Source organism: Podarcis bocagei, assembly GCF_964188305.1.
Source record: "Podarcis bocagei genome assembly, chromosome: W".
NCBI classification, from domain to species: domain Eukaryota; kingdom Metazoa; phylum Chordata; class Lepidosauria; order Squamata; family Lacertidae; genus Podarcis; species Podarcis bocagei.
The window spans coordinates 19,804,579-19,823,962 of NC_138131.1; the positions used below are offsets into that span (position 1 = coordinate 19,804,579).

Below are 19,384 nucleotides of genomic sequence, written 5' to 3' on the forward strand. Positions count from 1 at the left end.
CAAAATTAAACTTGGAAAACTCTTGAGCCCCCCGCACCTGTCGTTGGTTGAGCACTCTTGCCGTTCTCCAATATTCCAGGTTCTTGTGGTCAGTACACACCTGGACCTTGTGCTGTGCGCCTATGAGAAAATGTCGCCACCGTCGAAAAGCCTCGTGAATTGCCAGCAGTTCTCGATCGTATACTGTGTAGTTTTGCTCCGACTTGTTAAGCTTCCTGGAAAAGAAGGCACACGGTTTCCACTCCCCATTTGCCTGCTGAAGCAATATCCCCCCTACAGCTCTGTCTGATGCGTCCGTCTCTAGCCTTATCGGCTTCCGCAGATCCACGTGCAGGAGCTGCTCTTCCGACGCAAACGCCTTCTTGAGCTTTTCAAAGGAACTTTGGGCCTCCTCCGTCCATACGAACTTCTTCTTGCTGCTGAGACAATCTGTTATGGGTTCTGTTAAATGAGCGAAGTTCTGGATAAACTTCCGGTAAAAATTTTCAAACCCCAAAAACCTCTGTACATCCTTCCGGTTCTTGGGAGGCTTCCATTCTAGCACGGCCTGCACCTTGCCTGGGTCCATGGCCAGACCCTTCGCTGACAACCTGTAGCCCAGGAACTCCACCTCTCGTGCATAGAATTGGCATTTCTCCAGTTTGACCCACAGCTGATGCTCCTGCAGCCTTTTCAGCACTTCTCTGACGTCTTTCACATGCTGCTCCTCATTCTCTGAGTAGATGAGTACGTCGTCCAGAAAAGCCACACAATTCTTGTACAGCAGGGACCCCAGCACGTGGTGCATGAAAGCCTCAAAGGTGCTCGATCCCGATTGTAATCCGAAGGGCATAACTAAGTACTCAAAGGCTCCCAGAGGGGTGAACATGGTGGTTTTCCATTCATCCCCCTCCTTCATCCTTATCAAGTTGTACGCCCCCCGAAGGTCCAACTTGGTAAAAATCTTCCCCTTCCTTACCCTGGCCAAAATGTCATCAATTCTGGGCATTGGGAAGGTCACTGGTTCCGACACCCTGTTCAATCCACGGTAGTCCACTACGAGCCTGGGCTCATGAGAGTCTCTCTTGTCCACAAAGAACACTGGACTACCCCCCACCGCCCTCGATTCCCTTATGAACCCTCGCTTCAGGTTCTTGTCAATAAACTTCCGCAATTCCTGCATCTCCCTATCTGACATGGCGTACAGCTTGCCCACTGGCAGCTGAGCGTCTGGGAGCAAGTTGATCTGGCAGTCAAAGGGCCTGTGGGGGGGGGTAGCCGATCCGCCTCCTTCTCGCTGAAGACTTCTTCCAAGTCCGCATACTGAGGTGGTACTCTCCCTTTTCCCCCCACCACCATCCCTGCCACCCTGGCTACTGCCATCCTCGAGGTTTCCCCTCTGTGGCAATGCTCTACGCAGTGAGCTGACCCAAAGGTGACTGTCCGCTGGTGCCACCCTACTACTGGGTTGTGCAGTGCCAGCCAACTCATTCCCAGTATGATGGGTGGTCCTGCCAGGGTGGCTACGTGGAAGGCAATGGTCTCAGTGTGTCTGGAAACCGTCATTTTCATGGGAGGGGTCTGGTGGGTTACATCCCCTCCCAAAGGTTCTCTCCCATCTATCGTGGTTACTTGCAGGGGATGTTCTAAAGGCACCACCTGGAGCTGGTGTTCTAGCGCAAAATCCTTGCTAAAGAAGTTGCAAGAGCTGCCTGAATCCAGCAGCGCCTTCACTTTGATGGGGTGTCCGTTTGGGAGTTCTAGCACCACCTCTATTGCGATGGCTGCTCGGGGGGGGGGGTCTGGTTTGGGCACTACTACTGGTTGCTCGCCTGGCTGCTGTGCCCTTTTTCCTGCAGCCAAGCCTTGCCGTTTCCCGGCGCCTCCTTCTTTTCCTCCTCACTCCCCACTGCCCCCACCATTCCTTGCCACGCCTTCTTCTGAGGGCATGCTCTGGCAAAATGTCCCGGCTGCTGGCATAGGAAACACCTCTTATTGGTTTTCCCCTCCTTCTTACGCACCTCGCTGGAGTTTGAAAATCCGCGCGCGCTCACTCCTCCAATCTCCATTGGCTCCTTGGGCGGCACTGCCGACGCTGGCATGTCTGGAATCCGGTTCTCCTGCCAACGCTCAGCTCTCCCTTCCCGCCTTTCCAGTGCGCGTGTCTCTTGTCTGACTCCCACAGTGAGCGCCAACTTGGTCAGCTGGTCCATCGATTGAGGGCGGGGCGAGCGGGAAAGTTCGTCTCTCACCCAAGGGGATAAGCCCTCCTCAAACAACATTTGAATAGGTTCCGAACTCAGATCCCACCCAAGTTTATGGATCAGCATAGCAAATCTCGACCAGTACTCTCTCACTGACTGGTTCCCCTGTTTGCACCCCATCAGTTCTTTGCGCGTCACACTCAATTCCACATCGCTCGAAAACATGTGATCCATTGCGGAGAAGAACTTTCTCAGGTCCTTTAAGGCAGCGTTCTCCGCTGCCATTAAGGGTCGAACCCAATCTCTAGCTCGCCCCTCCAGGTGCCCCACCACGAAAGCAACTCTTCCCCCATCGTCGGCAAAGTCATCGTACTGGAGGTCCAACGCATACTGCACTTCTGTTTTAAAAGCGTTGTAATCTCTGGGGTTGCCCCCAAACTTCTGCACAAGTCCCGGTACCTTTCTTGCGATGGGGGTAATCTTGCCCTGGGCGTCATGCGTCCTCCTTTCATCCAGCCGTGCCCCTAGTAGAGCCAGTTGCCTCTCCAGATCTCGGTTTCTCTCCTCAAGACTCTGTCCGCCTCTGGCTCCCTCTCCTGCGCCTGCTCCTTCTGTTTGACTCATGACTGTTCCCCAGTGCTCTTACACACAAGCAAGGTAAGGGACTCATGGATTGCTGTCACGGGAAATGGGGTTGCTTGTGTGTAAACCTCCAGCTGTTCCAAACTGCTTAGAAGTTGGTGGTGTCTTTCCCTGACTGAGCAGCCTAGGTGCTGCTGCTGCTCAGTCGCTGGACGTATCCGTGAGTGGGTGTTTCCTAAATTTCCTCCAACATAAAAGCTCCTTGACAGACACCCTTCGCCTCGCCTCTCTGCGCGTAACCCTTCTGCGCAGAGTGGGCATGCCCAGAGGTGCCCCTCCACTCTCTTCACTACCTTCAGTGCCAGCATCTCGGAGCCTATCCTCCGAGGTGCTTCCTCCCTCTTCCTTCTTCCTGGTGTCACCGGGACATTCTTCCCCAGATGACCTTCTCTCTCTACCCTTACTCGTTCCTTCTTCTGCAGAATCGGGAAGCACCGCCTCTCCCCTCTGCTCCGATGTCAGTTCCCTGACACTTTGATTGGGCTTTTTTCAATTCGCATGGTGTTATTTGGGTGTGCGCCAGAATCACCCCAAACGAAAGCAAAAAGGTGTTTTGGGTTCCATCTACATAAAAAGAAGATGATAAAGCTCTGATTGGGCTTATTTCAAATTGGTATTTTTGGGGTTAGAATGCACATTCAACCCAAAATCGCAGAAATGTTTGTTACCAGCCCAAATCAAGCCCAGGTGTTTTGGTTCCCTCTCAATAGAAAAAGGACGAATAAGTTTCGATTGCTCTTTCGGTGTTCCTTCACTCACAAATAGCAAAGCGGTGTAATAAGCGTAAACAAAGCCAAACAGGTTGTTTTGGTTTCCAACTACATAGAATCATAGAATCATAGAATCATAGAATCATAGAGTTGGAAGAGACCACAAGGGTCATCGAGTCCAACCCCCTGCCAAGCAGGAAACACCATCAGAGCACTCCTGACATATGGTTGTCAAGCCTCTGCTTAAAGACCTCCAAAGTAGGAGACTCCACCACACTCCTTGGCAGCAAATTCCACTGTCGAACAGCTCTTACTGTCAGGAAGTTCTTCCGAATGTTTAGGTGGAATCTTCTTTCTTGTAGTTTGAATCCATTGCTCCGTGTCCGCTTCTCTTGAGCAGCAGAAAACAACCTTTCTCCCTCCTCTATGTGACATCCTTTTATATATTTGAACATGGCTATCATATCACCCCTTAACCTCCTCTTCTCCAGGCTAAACATGCCCAGCTCCCTTAGCCGTTCCTCATAAGGCATCGTTTCCAGGCCTTTGACCATTTTGGTTGCCCTCCTCTGGACACGTTCCAGTTTGTCAGTGTCCTTCTTGAATTGTGGTGCCCAGAACTGGACACAGTACTCCAGGTGAGGTCTGACCAGAGCAGAATACAGTGGCACTATTACTTCCCTTGATCTAGATGCTATACTCCTATTGATGCAGCCCAGAATTGCATTGGCTTTTTTAGCTGCCGCGTCACACTGTTGGCTCATGTCAAGTTTGTGGTCAACCAAGACTCCTAGATCCTTTTCACATGTACTGCTCTCAAGCCAGGTGTCCCCCATCTTGTATTTGTGCCTCTCATTTTTTTTGCCCAAGTGCAATACTTTACATTTCTCCCTGTTAAAATTCATCTTGTTTGTTTTGGCCCAGTTCTCTAATCTGTCAAGGTCATTTTGAAGTGTGTTCCTGTCCTCTGGGGTGTTAGCCACCCCTCCCAGTTTGGTGTCATCTGCAAATTTGATCAGGATGCCCTTGAGTCCATCATCCAAGTCGTTGATAAAGATGTTGAATAAGACCGGGCCCAAGACAGAACCCTGTGGCACCCCACTAGTCACTCTTCTCCAGGATGAAGAGGAACATGCGAATTGGTACATAGAAAGAAGAATCTTGGATTGCGCTTACTTCATGTCGTGTTCTTTGCTTTTAATGCACATTGACACAGAAATCGCAAAGTGTGTGTAATGAGACCAAAATAACACAACACCTTCTTTTCGCTTCCATATGCGTAGAAAGAAGACGAATGCTTTGATTGGGCTTTTTTCAATTCGCATGGTGTTATTTGGGTGTGCGCCAGAATCACCCCAAACGAAAGCAAAAAGGTGTTTTGGGTTCCATCTACATAAAAAGAAGATGATAAAGCTCTGATTGGGCTTATTTCAAATTGGTGTTTTTGGGGTTAGAATGCACATTCAACCAAAAATCGCAGATGACATGTTTGTTATAAGCCCAAATCAAGCATAGGTGTTTTGGTTCCATCTCAATAGAAAAAGGACGAATAAGCTTCGATTGCTCTTTCGGTGTTCATTCACCCACAAATAGCAAAGCGAAGTGTAATAAGCCTAAAGAAAGCCAAACAGGTTATTTTGGTTTCCAACTACATAGAAAGAAGAATCTTGGATTGCGTGGCAAGTCCCCTCCCCCTTGTGAAATAAAGACACGAGACACAATATTTAAGGTTAATGCAGTGTTTCCCAACCACTGTTCCGCGGCACACTAGTGTGCCGCGAGATGTCGTCTGGTGTGCCGTGGGAAAAATTAAAAAATTCGAAAGATTTTTTTTTTAAGCGCTTCCTTCCCCCCTCATTTGCATAACAATTACCCCTGCCAATGCCTAACTGCCAATACCGAGAAGTTGTGACGTTTGCTACGAGGTAGGCGAAAAAACCAAAAGGCCGGAAGTGCGCCAAGTTGGAAAAATTCCTACCAGGCCCCTTGCGGCGACCAACTGAAGTCCATAGCAAGGTCATATCTAGCTAAGCCTAAAGGGTGGTTGGGATGGGATAACCGGTGAGCTGGAACGGGGCAAAGAGGGCGGTCCCCGGACGTGCCTGGCCTTAAATGGGCTAGGCCCCGCCGCCCCGGCCCCACCAATTGGCGGGCAGGGTTGCCGGCATGCCCGGGGATTCCCCTGTTCTCGCGGGGGCAAAAGGCCAGCCCCCGCGAGTGGAGTGTGTGGGAGGGGTTAGCCCGCAACCCCCTCTCCTCTCTAGCTCGGAAATGGCTTTGCGTGGCAAGTCCCCTCCCCCATGTGAAATAAAGACACGGGACACATTATTTAAGGTTAATGGGCATAAAAAGGCCACAACTGTATTGATTACAGAATTGGAAGGTATTGGCCTTAGGCATTGGCTCCTATCGACTAACCGGCATGGAGACCGGGAAGGGTTGTCCACAAGCCGTGGGAGTCCTGTTGAAGTACGCCAACTAGGATCCCACGGGTGTCACCGCTCGGGGGCGTGCCGGAGGCCCTTACCTCCCTAGGTTTCGGACAAGGCAATGCCCCCCGGAGTCCTCTACTGGAACACCCATTTTCATTGGGGGAAGGTGATGGCGCTTCCTTCCCCCCTCATTTGCATAACAATTACCCCTGCCAATGCCTAACCGCCAATCGAGCAAAGCTCGCCGCCAATACCTTCAAGCCTGTAACCAATCCGTAATCCCTGCTATGATGTCCTCCAACCAAATATCATTTCCAGCATCTGACAGATGCACGCCATCCCGTCTGTAGAGGGCCTTGTTGCTGTACTGGATGCCTGGGTGCCTAATGACGCACCCGTCCAGAGCCACCACTCTACGTTCCACAGCCCGTTCCAAGACCTTTCTTGCCTTGTTGATTCCAACCGGGCTCACACAATCCCTCCACGTCCTCCTCTCAAGCAGCGAGGACCACAAGATCGTAATGTTTGGGTAAGTCGCCATCAGATCAGCAAAATCGTCAAAAATGTTCCATCTCAAGTCAATAGCTTTGCGATACGCTAAGTCGTTTCCCCCCAACTGGACAACCAGGGCATCAGGTGGGCCCTCCGAGGCAGCTCTCGCCATCACGGCTGGCTTGAATTCGCTCCAGCACATCCCTCTATGCGCTATCCACGCCAGCTCTACATTTGCAGGCAAGCTCAGATTTATACCCAAACCGGTGTTCATGGCACGATTCTTGGCCCAATGCACGACGCTGTGGCCCACCAGCCAAATGCGCACCCTCTTGTATTCTGAAAAGCAAACAGGCAGAAAACCACGGTCAGGAAACCCCACAGCTAGTCATAAATTCTTTCTCACATAAGCTCTGTATGCATTAGATCTCCACCGCCCCAAGTCCTTTATCCTGTCTGCTGAGAGCCCAAGGTGCACTGCAGTGGTTGCTGCCCCTATCCGAAAGGAGTGAGCCGCAAATTCGGCCACGGACAGACCGCAAGCTGACAATGCCAAGCGCATCACCCGCGTAAACTGATGCCTGGCCAAGAGCGATCCATCCGCGTGAATAAATAGGGGGCCGGGGCTACTGGGTCTTAAGTAGAGGAAACGCCTCGTATCCCTCACCGGGCAGGGACCACTAGCCTGTGCAGCTGGTAGCCGAAGGAGGGCCCCTCTGCCCTGTTGGTCCGTCTTAGAGCTCCGTACTTGAACCATCAGGTCAGTCTCTGATAGGGTCAGATCACTTAACAGGATGCCCCTCTGGCCGTGGGCAACCCCTCCCTCGCAGACTACCTCACCTATGCGCAGGGCGCCAAAGAAGGCTACGGAATAAGCGGCAGAGAATAGGCGCGCTTCATATTTTGACCAGCATATTTCTCGTAATTTTTTGTGTATCTGAGTCAAAATATCATACGTTATGGGCCTCCTCTTGTCAGAGCTGGGGGGCTGTAGCTGGCGCCAGCCCTCTAAGGTCTTACGCACGATAAATTGTGCGCACGGGTCGATGGCGAAAAAGGCTTTACAAAAATAGGAAATCCCCGCGGACTGAATATTGAGAGTCTTTGGTGCCCTGCCCAGCTCCTTCAGATGGGTTAAGTAGTGGAGGACCTCCCTTGTTGAGGGAATGGAATTCTGCTTTGCGCTGGGTATACTGCTGCGGAACTTTAAAAAGTCAGCCCAAGCCTTCTTGTATGATCTCATTGTGGAAGGGGCAACTGCACCGAATACTCCCTTCATCATTTCCTGCTCCCAAGGCTCCAGAGATGCTCCGGGAAAGGCATTGATGATTGTTCCGCTTCCGGCGCTAATGAGCGAAAGCGCTCCATCTGAAAACGAGACAGAGCATCCATGATGTCATTATTAATGCCAGGTACGAATTTGGCTGAAAAATATATATTCTGCTCCAAACACAGGAGGACGAAGGACCGTAACAAGTTACCCACCCTGGTGGAGCGCGCGGACTGCTGAGAAAGAACCGCTACCACTGCCTGGTTATCTGTGTTGAAACAAACCCTATGGTTGCGGAACTGCTCCGACCAAAGATGTACTGCCACCACGATAGGGAAAAATTCCAAGAATGTAAGGTCCCGAGTAATGGGCTGGCCCTGCCAGTCTGCAGGCCACTTTTTGGCACACCACTGGCCCCTGAAGTAAACCCCGAAACCCAAGGAACCTGCTGCATCTGACTGAACTTGGAAATCAGCGTTGAGCGCCATGGAGTCTTGCCACAAGGATATACCGTTGTACTTGTCGAGGAACTGTAACCAAACTCCCAGATCTGCCTTAACTTCTTTGGAGAGGCGCACCCTATGCTGTGGTGCCCTGAGACCAGTGGCCAATCTGGCCAGGCGGCCACAAAAGGGGCGGCCCGGCGCCACTACCCTACAGGCGAAATTTAGGTGGCCTAGCAGGGACTGAACTTGCCTTAAGGTAACCTTCCTCAGGGGTAGCAGCTGCTGTATCAGTGCTTTAAGAGCGATCAATTTATTCTCGGGCAGTCTAGAGGTCTGGGCCACGGTATCTAACTCGATGCCCAAGTAGACAATAGAGGTGGCTGGACCCTCCGTCTTTTCGGCGGCTAGCGGCACCCCTAGCTCACCAGCTAAAGCCGTGAAGGCCTCCAAGAGGGCGGAGCATCGCTGCCTGTTATCTGCCACCAAAATAAAATCATCAAGACAATGCGACACGCCCAACGACCCTGTCCTGAAGCGTAGGGCCCAGTCCAAAAACGTACTAAACGACTCAAAGGCTGAGCAAGCCACGGAACAACCCATCGGCATTGCTTTGTCAATGAAATACGCTCCGTCAAATCTAAAGCCCAACCAACGGAAATCAGCCGGGTGGACGGGAAGGAGGCAGAATGCCGACTCGATGATGCATTTGGCTAGAAGTGCCCCCTGCCCAAATCGCCGAATCATTTTCACTGCTTGGTCAAAGGAGGCGTATTTTACTGTACAAAGCTCCTGGGGGATCGCATCATTGACAGAGCCTCCCCTTGGGTGGGAAAGGTTGTGTATCATGCGGAATTCCCCTGGGGTCTTCTTTAGTACAATGCCCAGAGGGGATAGGTGAAGTCCTTCAAAGGGGGGTTCGGCAAAGGGGCCTGCCACCCTCCCTGCCTTGATTTCCTTCTCTATCTTTTTTCTAACTATCTCTGGTCTTTCCTTAACAGACTTTTGATTTTGTGGGTTCCCGGTGTTGGGGGGGAAGCCACGGGGATTCTGAACCCCTTGGAGAACCCCTCCCAAAGGTATTGTGCAGCTGTTCGATCGGGATACTGGTCCAGTAAGGTTTTGAGGGGCTGAAGTTTGATGGGGGAGGAGGCTAAACCCAGGTGCAAGTTACTGGCGGTTACCAGGCCCCTGGCGGGTGGATCCGGGGGCACCCCTGTTATTGTTGTGGAAGAACCCCCGCCCCCCGAAAGGGCTACTGTTTGTTCTTGAAGCAGGCAGAGGTGGGGTGGTTACCCCAGCACCGCTCACATTCATGCAGATACTTACAGGAGGGTCGCGAGCATACACCCCTGTTGTACTCCCAGCACTGACGGCGCCGCTTCACCTCTGTCTTACCCGCCTTGGATGAGTCCTGATTTTTCTTTTCGATGTAGGGATTGACGTCCTCACCCCAGTAATTAGGATCCGTTAGATCCCAGCGGGTGGAAGGCAGGAGAGAAGCGTTTCTACGGAAATTCTCATCGTACGTTAAAGCGGCATTTTCTCCCGCGAGAGCATGTGCCCTCCTCACGTGAGCCAGATAAGCAACCAAATCCATGGAGCGCCGAGGATAAGCTGCACACACAACTCCCATGAAAACCTGGTACCCATCCAACCAATTCTCAAAGGTGCGCTCTGCCCTAGGCGTCCTGTACCTCCGCTTACCATAGGACCGCCTCTTTTCCCCTTTTAGAATCATAGACTCATAGAATCATAGAATCATAGAGTTGGAAGAGACCACAAGGGCCATCGAGTCCAACCCCCTGCCAAGCAGGAAACACCATCAGAGCACTCCTGACATATGGTTGTCAAGCCTCTGCTTAAAGACCTCCAAAGAAGGAGACTCCACCACACTCCTTGGCAGCAAATTCCACTGTCGAACAGCTCTTACTGTCAGGAAGTTCTTCCTAATGTTTAGGTGGAATCTTCTTTCTTGTAGTTTGGATCCATTGCTCCGTGTCCACTTCTCTGGAGCAGCAGAAAACAACCTTTCTCCCTCCTCTATGTGACATCCTTTTATATATTTGAACATGGCTATCATATCACCCCTTAACCTCCTCTTCTCCAGGCTAAACATGCCCAGCTCCCTTAGCTGTTCCTCATAAGGCATCGTTTCCAGGCCTTTGACCATTTTGGTTGCCCTCCTCTGGACACGTTCCAGTTTGTCAGTGTCCTTCTTGAATTGTGGTGCCCAGAACTGGACACAGTACTCTAGGTGAGGTCTGACCAGAGCAGAATACAGTGGCACTATTACTTCCCTTGATCTAGATGCTATACTCCTATTGATGCAGCCCAGAATTGCATTGGCTTTTTTAGCTGCCGCGTCACACTGTTGGCTCATGTCAAGTTTATGGTCAACCAAGACTCCTAGATCCTTTTCACATGTACTGCTCTCAAGCCAGGTGTCACCCATCTTGTATTTGTGCCTCTCATTTTTTTTTTTTTGCCCAAGTGCAATACTTTACATTTCTCCCTGTTAAAATTCATCTTGTTTGTTTTTGCCCAGTTCTCTAATCTGTCAAGGTCGTTTTGAAGTGTGATCCTGTCCTCTGGGGTGTTAGCCACCCCTCCCAGTTTGGTGTCATCTGCAAATTTGATCAGGATGCCCTTGAGTCCATCATCCAAGCCGTTGATAAAGATGTTGAATAAAACCGGGCCCAAGACAGAACCCTGTGGCACCCCACTAGTCACTCTTCTCCAGGATGAAGAGGAACCATTGATGAGCACCCTTTGGGTTCGGTCAGTCAGCCAGTTACAAATCCACTGAGTGGTAGCATAGTCAAGACCGCATTTTACCAGTTTCTTTACAAGAATATCATGGGGCACCTTGTCAAATGCCTTGCTGAAATCAAGGTAGGCTACATCCACTGCGTTCCCTTCATCTACCAGGCTTGTAATTCTGTCAAAAAAGGAGATCAGGTTAGTCTGACATGACTTATTTTTCAGAAATCCATGCTGACTATTGGTGATCACAGCATTCCTTTCTAGGTGCTCACAGACTGTTTGCTTAATGATCTGCTCCAGAATCTTCCCTGGTATTGATGTCAGACTGACTGGGTGGTAATTATTTGGGTCCTCTCTTTTCCCCTTTTTGAAAATAGGGACAACATTTGCCCTCCTCCAGTCTGCCGGGACTTCGCCTGTTCTCCAGGAATTCTCAAAGATGACTGCCAGTGGTTCTGAGATCGCATCTGCCAGTTCTTTTAATACTCTTGGATGCAGTTCATCTGGCCCTGGAGACTTGAATACATCTAAACTAGCCAAGTATTCTTGTACTATCTCCTTAGTTATTCTGGGCTGTGTTTCCTTTGCTGAATCATTTGCTCCAAATTCTTCAGGTCGGGCATTGTTTTCTTTATCGGAGAAGACTGAGGCAAAGAAGGCATTGAGGAGTTCAGCCCTTTCTGTGTCCCCTGTTTGCATTTCACCATCTTCTCCTCTGAGTGACCCCACTGTTTCTTTGTTCTTCCCTTTGCTACGAACATACCCATAAAAGCCTTTGTTCTTGCTTTTAACCTCTCTAGCAAGCCTGAGTTCATTCTGTGCTTTAGCTTTTCTGACTTTGTGTCTACACGTGCTGGCTATTTGTTTGAATTCCTCTTTGGTGGTTTCCCCCCTTTTCCATTTTTTGTACACATCCTTTTTTAATCTTAACTCAGTTAAAAGTTCTTTAGATAGCCACCCTGGCTTCTTTAAGCACCTTCCATGTTTCTGTCTCATTGGTATTGCCTGACGTTGTGCTTTTACTATCTCCCTCTTAACAAACTCCCAGCCATCATGAACTCCCTTTCCTTTTAGTATTACTGTCCATGGGATCTCACCCAGCACTTCCCTAAGTTTTATGAAGTCGGCTTTCTTAAAGTCAAGAAATTGAGTCCTAGTATGCTTGGCTGCTCCTTTCCGCTGTATAGTAAACTTCAGAAGAGCATGATCACTCGCGCCTAATGATCCTTCCACTTCTACCCCACTAACCAGGTCATCAACATTGGTTAGGACCAGATCTAAAATGGCTGTTCCTCTTGTTGCTTCTCCCACTTTCTGGACAATGAAGTTGTCTGCAAGGCCAGTGAGGAATCTGTTTGACCTTATGCTCTTGGCTGAGTTTGACATCCAACAAATATCCGGGTAATTGAAGTCCCCCATTACTACTATCTCCCTTCCTTTTGCATGCTTGGCCATCTGTTCCAGGAAGGCATCATCTATGTCCTCCGTTTGGCTTGGGGATCTATAGTAAGCTCCCACAATGAGATCTCTGTTATTCTTCTCTCCCTTAATTTTGACCCAAATGCTCTCACTTTGGCTTTGAGGTTCTAAATCTTGGATCTCTTCACAGGTATACACATCCCTGACATATAACGCCACTCCTCCTCCTTTCTTGTTTGGTCTGTTTCTCTGAAATAGATTGTATCCCCCCATTTTTACATTCCAATCGTGGGACTTATCCCACCAGGTTTCAGTGATGCCTATTATGTCATATTTAGTTTGCTGTACCAAGAGCTCAAGCTCATCTTGCTTATTTCCCATGCTTTGCGCATTAGTGTACAGACATTGAAGTCCATTAATCATTCCCCCGTGTCTCTTATTTAAGGATTTTTTCCTCCCACCACTAGGTCTGCGTGCTGTTTGCTCCATTTGGTCTATGACATTTGGATGATCATCTTCATCAATTGATAGACTCCTACCTTCAGGAGCACTGTCTCCCTCCCCCACATTAGTTAGTTTTCCTGTCAATTTGGTTGGAGGGAGAAGGGTAAACATGTCCACGTAATCCCCATTGAGGATCTTATTCCTCTTCTTCTGGGACAAATGGTTCCCCAATATAAAATCAGTGGATTGATTGGTAGCAACTTTTACATCCTCCACCAATGCCCCATCCTTCCATGCCAGTACACCATTGAAGGTCTTACGATGGGAATTGGCCCTCCTTTCATGCGCCCAAAGTGGGATTATCTTCCCCCAAGCCCCAGTAGCTATCCATGGGGCCCTCGCTATCCGAATCAGAGGATGGCGTACCTGACTCATCCTCGGTCTCTGACTGCTTACTTCTCTTCTTCTTAGAGGACGTGTGCTTCCTCTTGGACTTCCTCTTCCCACCTTGGACCTCAACGTTGGCTGGGGTCGCACTTGCCGCTGGCTGAGGGGTGGGAGGTTCAATGTGCTCATCCTCCAGGGCGGAACCCGCGCTGTCCTCGGTAGAGCTGTGCTGGGGCTGCTGTTCCTGAAACACACTAGGAATGTCTACAATTTGTGAGACGGCGTTACCGCTGGCACCCTTGGCGGTGGCCTTCCCCTTGCCGGGACCCTTAGCCGGCGCCCTTCCTTTGCCTATGCTTTGGTTTGTTTTCTTAGCCATGGCTGCCTGTGCACGGGTATTTGGGCGACCTGTATTCGCCGTTTCTGACTGGTTGCTGCCCCCTGCAATGACGGGGATGTCCTGTTGAACTTGGTAGCTAGAAGGAGTGTCGGGTATCACCTCCTGTGACAGTTCCGGGGCTGGAAGCGCCAAAGCCCCCCTAGGCCTACACTGTCTGTAAAATGTTTCAAACGCCATGAAAAATTGGGCGAAGGCTTGAGGGTCGCAAGGCATGGCCGGCACTTGAGCGCCCCCATTGCCTGCGGGGGGTGCCAGCTGATTGGCGGAAGTGGATGCCTGCTGGTCTCCACCGGAAGCCATTTCAAACTGAATCGTGAACTGGAACCACTAAGTTATTCGCCTAGCAATTTAAAATTGCCTACCTAGGAGGTCCGTGTACCCCCTTACCCGTTCAGTATCACCTGCGCTGACTTAAATGCAATCGCAATCCACTGTCCGTGATCAGCAACACGGCCAAGAATTACCTAGCTCAGTATTGTCAACGCTGTCTAGCTTGCACTTGATTATGGGATTGCTAATTGCACCCAGTTCAGTATTATCAACACTGGCCTAGCTATTAACTAACCTTGAAGAGGTTGGCTAAACCTAGTTCAGTATTAACCACGCTGTCTCAGTCAGTATTAACCACACTGACTTAGGTCTAACCTAATTTCAGTAAGGCTCGGTGTGCCCTAATTTGGTCTATATGAAAATAATGGCTATATAATTAGCTCTAAAATGAACACAGTGTTATTTGAATTTAACCTCTCACTACGCAATAAACAAAACAGGGCAGCCTTTCCTCAAAAGGCGGGAGCCAGAATCACCAAACCCATTTCAATGGGCAATACTCAAAACAATGCAATCCAGTTACACAGGTAGGAACCAAAGAAAATAATTGTTTATTTCTCTATTTATTATTTATCTATAACAACTATGAATTGACTATACTAAATTATGAAACTTAATGCCTAGGCAGAGCCCGCGAGCAGAATGAGATAATTTGAATTCACCCTTTACTAAACCCCATAAATCGCCTCTGCGTTAAATTAGAATATTATTTAAAGGGGTAAAGAGATGAGATCACTTGTCAATTAAACTGCCCAATAAAGCACTTCAATTAAATTTTGTCTGATCGAAGGCAGGCACTTAATAGATCTGTTAATTAATTATATTTTCATTTATACGTGACCTTCAATTAAATTTGTTTTATCCAGGGCTTTAGTTTAAATAGATCTGTTGATTAATTAGATTTCCGGATTAAAGTGCCCTGGAGCGCCAGGCACCTTGCATAAATCACCCTAATGCCTGTGAAGACGCTGCTAAAAGTTGCCGGCACGCCCGGGGATTCCCCTGTTCTCGCGGGGGCAAAAGGCAAGCACCTGCGAGTGGATTGTGTGGGAGGGGTTAGCCCGCAACCCCCTCTCCTCTCTAGCTCGGAAATGGCTTTGCGCTTACTTCATGTCGTGTTCTTTGCTGTTAATGCACATTGACACAGAAATCGTAAAGTGTGTGTGTCAGAGCTGCCCGAGGTCCCAGCTCACAAAGGACCAACACCAGTCCGTTGTTATATACAAAAGTCTTTATTGAAGTTCAGTTTCATCTTCACAACCGTAGCGCGCAGCTCTACGTCTGAAACTCTAGACCGTCGAAGCCCCGTCTGAATCTCCTCCCCCCAGACACCAGTTTAAGACTCTAGCCTTGCTCCACCTCTTCCTTTGCTCTTTCCTCCTCTGGCTCCGCCTGTCAGCTGGGGTCTCGCCCTTCCTAGACTCATCTGACGCTGAGTCCCCTGAGTCTTCCCCCTGCCTCCGGCGGGCTTTAGGACCTGCCTCCCAATCCGGGTTTTCTGCTGTCCCCCGCGCCTGTACATTCGAACTTGGCGCGCGCGCACAGCCGGCAACCTTCCTCCTGACCGTTACACTGCTCCTGTCACTGCTTCCCCCTTCTGGGAGGCTAGCTGGACCTGACCTCCCCTCCGTTCCCCCACTCTCCGATAGAGGCATGGTCAGCCCTGACTCATCTTCTATCCCTGCTGGAGGAGACACTGGTCCTGACACCTGGGACTCTTCCCCCCCACTACGCTCTGGTGGGGAAGCTGGTCCTGATCTCCCGCTGCTGCTTTGGGAGTCCCCGCTGGCCCCTTGTTTCTGGTGTGTTCCCCCTGGGACCCCCCCTTGCCCTGACCATCGGCGCCTCCTTCTGGGAATCTTCTGATTCGCTGGAGAAGCTCATGGAATCTCTCGGGTCGCTGTCATACTCCCCTACGCTGCCCTCAGATTCTTCCCCTTCGCTCTCCATTTCCTCTCTCCCCTGTACCTCTGTTCCTGAGCCCCTGACATCCATCCCCCCCTCGAAGCCCCCCTTCCCCCCTCCTCCCCTTCGGGTGCGGGTTCCGGGTGCTCCAGTGCTGTGGGGGTGAGTGCGGGATACCGTTCCTTCCCCCTGGTGTGTAGCCAGCCAGCTGGATCTGGCCAGCCCGTAATGGGCTCGTCGACGTCGATCTCCTCTGCTTCCATCTCTCTGCATTCGTGTTCGAACCCAAGGTCCTCCCCCAACACGTCCATGTCCGTCTCTCCCCCTGTTACCTCGGGTGATGCTGCGTGCCAGGGCCCCCTTAGCAGTTCCCTGCTCCACCCCACCTCCGGTTGATTGTCCCACCAATAAGAGCAGTCCGTGGCAGACCCCGAGAGTCATCCCTCCGGGGAGCTTGTGTCTGGCGCCGTTTCCTCAGCTGATGAGAACCCCTGGAACGTGCTGGCTGAAAGTGTGGGTGTGAAAAGCCAGTCGTCGAAATAATCTGCCGGCATAGGTCTGTGTGGGAAGAGTGCATGGAAGTCGTCTTTGAGGTAGTGCTCCTCCAAGGCATAGTCCGGTACCCACCTGTTGGCGCTGGCCGGGGTACCTTCCCTGGCGAGGAGATATTCAACTCCCTCTTCCCCCCATCTCGAGTCTAAAATCTCCGTGACCTTGTTGAGTGGCGCCGCCCTCGTGGACTCCTCCCCCGTTGGTGATTTTCTGAGTGGATGTGGTGCGGTCCCTGGCGCCTGAAACCTGTGGGGTTCTTTGTAGGGTGTGAGCACTGACCTATGAAATACCGGGTGCATTCTGGAGCCCTCCGGGAGTGTTAACCGGAAGGCCACTGGGTTGATTTGTGCCTCGACTTGGTAAGGCCCTAGCTGCTTGTGTCTGAGCTTCTTCTTAGTTAACGTTCTGGCCGGCACTGCCTGGGCCGCTAACCAGACCCAGTCCCCCACCTGGATGTCTTCCGCGACTCTCCTGTGCCTGTCTGCCTGCATTTTGTAGGCGTGTTTTGCTAGTTCTAAGTGCCTTCGGAGTTGGTCGTGGATCTCCTGCAACTCTGCTGCCAAGTGCTCTGCACCCCGTGGCTCCCCCTCCCCCTTCGTCTCTAACCCCGGGAAGGTTCTGGGATGCCGCCCATTGTTGGCGAAGAACGGTGTCACCCCTGTAGACCCGTGCTTCGTGTTGTTGTAGGCAAACTCGACCAGCGGTAGGTAGTCCACCCAGGTCGAGGGCTGTTGATTCGCATAGCATCGCAGGTACTGCTGCATGATGGCGTTGACCCTCTCCGCCTGCCCATTGGTCTGCGGGTGTCGTGCCGACGCTAAGTTGATCTTGACGTTCAGGATGCCCAGCAGCTTCTGCCAGAAGCTCTAGACGAATTGGCGACCCCGGTCGGACAGGATGGACCGTGGTAAGCCGTGAACTTTGAACTCGTGGTCTATGAACAGTTTGGCAGTCTGTTTCGCTGTGGCCACCTTCGCGCAAGGAATGAAGTGCGCCACCTTGGTGACCGGCAGTACGTCTTCAGACATGGAATACAGTTTTCCAGTCGGCAGCGTCGCCCCCGGTAGGAGGTCAATCGCGCAGTCGTAGGGCCGGTGGGGAGGCAGCTTGTCCGCTTCCTTCTCGCAGAAGACCTCCAAAAACGCCTTGTACTTGTTGGGTACCGCCTGCACCATGCCTAGGTGTAGCTGTGGTTCATCCCCTTGTCCCTCCTCTTCCTGGCTGGTTCGGATGCAGTGTTCTGCGCAGTAGGAGGAGCAGAAGGTTAAGTTCCGCTGGTACCATGCTAATGCCGGGCTGTGTCTATCCAGCCAACTCATGCCCAACACTATGGGCGTGTCCGACAGGTGGGTGACATTGAAGCTGATGACTTCGCGGTGATTTCCAATTTGCATTACCAGAGGCGGTGTTTGCTGCACCACCTGTCCACCCAGCAGCTTCCTGCCTTCGACCGTGACGACGTTTAGGGGCATCGTGGCTGGTAGGAGCGCTATGCAATGTAGCCTGATGAAGTCCACTCCTATAAAGTCTGCATTACTACCAGAGTCAATGGTAATAGGGACTTCCAGGGTGATTCCATTTGGCAGCTGGAGTGATGCGGTGAGTTCTGCTAACTGGAACTTTTCTCTTGCTTTTCTTTTGTGCAAATACCCCCTTCCCCCTGTACCTACCTACCTCTCGACCCTCCCAAGGCCTGCTACCTGAAAGCCATCGAGACCCAACCCAACTTTGCTGTGGCATGGAGTAACCTCGGCTGTGTGTTCAATGCGCAAGGGGAAATCTGGCTGGCGATTCATCACTTTGAGAAGGTAACTGTTACAGAGTTTCTGGGCTCTAGATGGGAAGGCCTGGAAAAATAATGATAATGATAACAATCCAATATAAGCCCCATTAATTGGGCTAGTAGCGTTCTCTCTTCTTCTGTTAAATAATGTTTTATTAATTTTTCATTAATCACAATCCAATAGAAGCCCCATTAATTGGGTTAGTAGCGTTCTCTCTTCTTCTTTTAAAGAATTTATTATTTTCATTCATAGCAATCTGATTTAAGCCCTATTAATTGGGCAAGTGGCATTCTCTTTGTAAATTATTTTTTCATTAATTTTTTCATTAATAACAATCCCATATGAGCCCCATTAATTGGGCTAGTGGCATTCTCTTTTTAAATTATTTTTTATTAATTTTTTCATTAATAACAATCAAATATAAGCCACATTAATTGGGCTAGTAGCATTCTCTCTTCTTTTAAATATTTTTTTATCATTTCTTTCATGAATAACCTGATCTAAGCCCCATTAATTGGGCAAGTAGCATTCTCTTTTGAAATATTTTTTTACTAATTTTTTTCATTCATAACAATCCAATTTAAGCCCCATTGGGCTAGTTGCATTCTTGCTGCCGTCGTTGCAGACATAAGAAGTCTTATACCTAGTGAGAAGGCTTCTGGCTTTTTTGACAAATGTATTTTCAAACATTTTCTTTAAACTCATCATATATTATTTCCCAGAAAGCCTTGACCAATGTCACATAATAACAGATGCATATTAGTATATCGCTGCTTCGCAAGATGTTGCAGGGCTGAATGAAGTGGTTTGTAATAACACTGTCAAAATTGGATGCAATTTTTAAATATATACAGTGGTACCTCGTTTTACATAGACTTCAGGTTATACACTCCGCTAACCCAGAAATCGTGCTTCAGGTTAAGAACTTTGCTTCAGGATGAGAACAGAAATCGTGCTCTGGCGGCTCAATGGCAGCAGGAGGCCCCATTAGCTAAAGTTCAGGTTAAGAACAATTTCAGGTTAGCAAAGAAGGAAAACTACCCAAGACTTTCTTTTCAATGACGAAAAACTGTAATCTAATTGATGTTTGGAGACTTAGACATCCACTGGAGAAACAGTTTACATTTTATTCGGAACCAATTAGTCAATGTCAAGAATAGATCAAATTTGGGTCTCGAATGAACTAACTCCAAGAATTCGGCAAATTGAAATTCAGCCAAGAGTA

General features: G+C 49.9%; 1 long non-coding RNA gene and 1 pseudogene across 2 annotated transcripts in view; one reads left to right on the forward strand and one right to left on the reverse strand.

The window, feature by feature from the left end:
• The window catches only part of LOC308577863, a 494,647-nt gene that overhangs the window by 135,417 nt on the left and 339,846 nt on the right, over nucleotides 1-19,384 (reverse strand). The gene's annotated exons all lie outside the window — the stretch shown is intronic.
• Nucleotides 18,001-19,384, forward strand: part of LOC308578053 — a 51,527-nt pseudogene continuing 50,143 nt past the window's right edge. Inside the window, exon 1 of the transcript XR_014013529.1 lies at nucleotides 18,001-18,183. The product of XR_014013529.1 is annotated as an uncharacterized misc_RNA (transcript). The remainder of the gene's footprint in view (nucleotides 18,184-19,384) is intronic.